At 35.5% G+C, this 1,694-nt stretch overlaps 1 long non-coding RNA gene across 1 annotated transcript in view; it reads right to left on the reverse strand.

The window, feature by feature from the left end:
- LOC107671149 (uncharacterized) overlaps positions 1-1,355 on the reverse strand; it is a 20,407-nt gene extending 19,052 nt beyond the window's left edge. Inside the window, exon 1 of the long non-coding RNA XR_001632162.1 lies at positions 1,345-1,355. This is a non-coding gene — a long non-coding RNA (uncharacterized LOC107671149). The remainder of the gene's footprint in view (positions 1-1,344) is intronic.
- Between the last annotated feature and the right edge of the window lie 339 nt (positions 1,356-1,694).

Below are 1,694 nucleotides of genomic sequence, written 5' to 3' on the forward strand. Positions count from 1 at the left end.
GTGTGTGTGTGTGTGTGTGTGTGTGTGTGTGTGATGGAAACAGAGAAAGTGAGAGAGGTAATAAGCCTTAAATACGATTAGCAGGATGCGTCTCATAAAGATGACCCATGCCTACAGAGACTCCACTGCAAATAAAAGCAAACCTAAGGCAGACGCTGAGAAGACTGACATTATGACACCATGATAAACACTAAAATGATTAGTGCTGCTTGCTTAGTCATTAGCATTGATGATACTGCCTCATTATTATTATTATTGCGTATACTGAGTGTTAGGGATTTGAACAAACCCCTAATCCTAAGCATTAAACTTCATAACTCATCCCACATAGTTTCTGGATGAGAATAATACCTCAAATCATGTGGCTTGTTGAGGAAAGTAGTGTTATTACTTCAGATATACAAATTTTGCCTGGCAAACAAAAACGAACAAAAAAAAAATTCTGCAACCACTTAGCAATGCCCTAACAACCAACTAATGTATAGTATGCATTAGAGTTCGCCTTTGTAAACAGCTACTGATTAGTGCATGTTTTCTGCCACGCTGAGTTATAACTCTAATGCAGGTTATGGGAGTTCAAATCCAGCATGCAACTTTTCCCAATTCAGTTCCCCCTCTTTCTCCCGATCCTTTCCACTCCCCAATCTGCTAAAATAGAATAATGCCAATGCAAAAGATAAATAATGGCAATGTCAAAAAAAAGAGGTTTATGTTTCCCCTTACTTCTTATCATTTCCTCTCCTCAGTTTGCTAAAATAGAATAATGCAAATGCAAAACATAAATAATGTCAATGTCTAGAAATTACTAATAAAATCAAAGAAAAGAAAAGAAAAGAAAAGATAAATAATGGCAATAGCAATTAAAAAATGGAAAACATAATTTTTATCCCAAAAGCATTTGAGGTTTAGGTTTCAGTCTAGTTTTCCTCTCTTCAATCTACTAAAATAGAATAAATTCAATTCAATTCAATTCAATTCAATAATTTTTAGCCCAAAAACATATGAGCTTACATTTCTCACCAGTTGCAATAAAGAACAATCTCCTAACAATTCTGGTGACAGAAATCAAAATGAGAATTGTGCAACTATTGTGTGTGTTTTATATAAATCATCATGCATCATCAGAAGTGAGGCTTTAATCAAGAACAACTTCCACTTCAGCATATACGTCATTATCTCTACTGCTTTATACAAAAAAGTAAAAACTCACCATGGAAAACAGCTAGATGTCCAGAGTGGGAGTGCATGTGTGAGTATGACGCATTACGCACATGCAACATGTGTACGCACATGTTTGATACTGAAGATGATAGCGTGTCTCTAATGTGTGTGAGCACATGAGACAAACACAGAAGGAATGTGAATTTCCATGGGAAACTTTCTACCCTGTGTGCAGTCGTCATTTACTTATTAACAAACGGCAAGCAGTCCTTGAGTTTACTCTGCCAGAGATTGACAAGAACAGTTTGAGTCAACAAAAGAATGTAGGACAGAAAAAGAAAAGATCTAGATCAATCAGACCCTCATAAGTCTCCAGAAAACTCCATGAGTAAAAGCCAGATTCTTGAGCACTGGGACAAAAACTTAAGCATTTATTTTGGATTCATGTGTTCAACATCTTCTGTTTACTCATAAAATGTGTATTTCCACTAGTTTGTCAATTAATGTGTGCCAACAATATCAGGAAAAAATTT

This window comes from Sinocyclocheilus anshuiensis, unplaced genomic scaffold (assembly GCF_001515605.1).
Source record: "Sinocyclocheilus anshuiensis isolate Anshui unplaced genomic scaffold, SAMN03320099.WGS_v1.1 scaffold1141, whole genome shotgun sequence".
In the NCBI taxonomy this organism is placed as follows: domain Eukaryota; kingdom Metazoa; phylum Chordata; class Actinopteri; order Cypriniformes; family Cyprinidae; genus Sinocyclocheilus; species Sinocyclocheilus anshuiensis.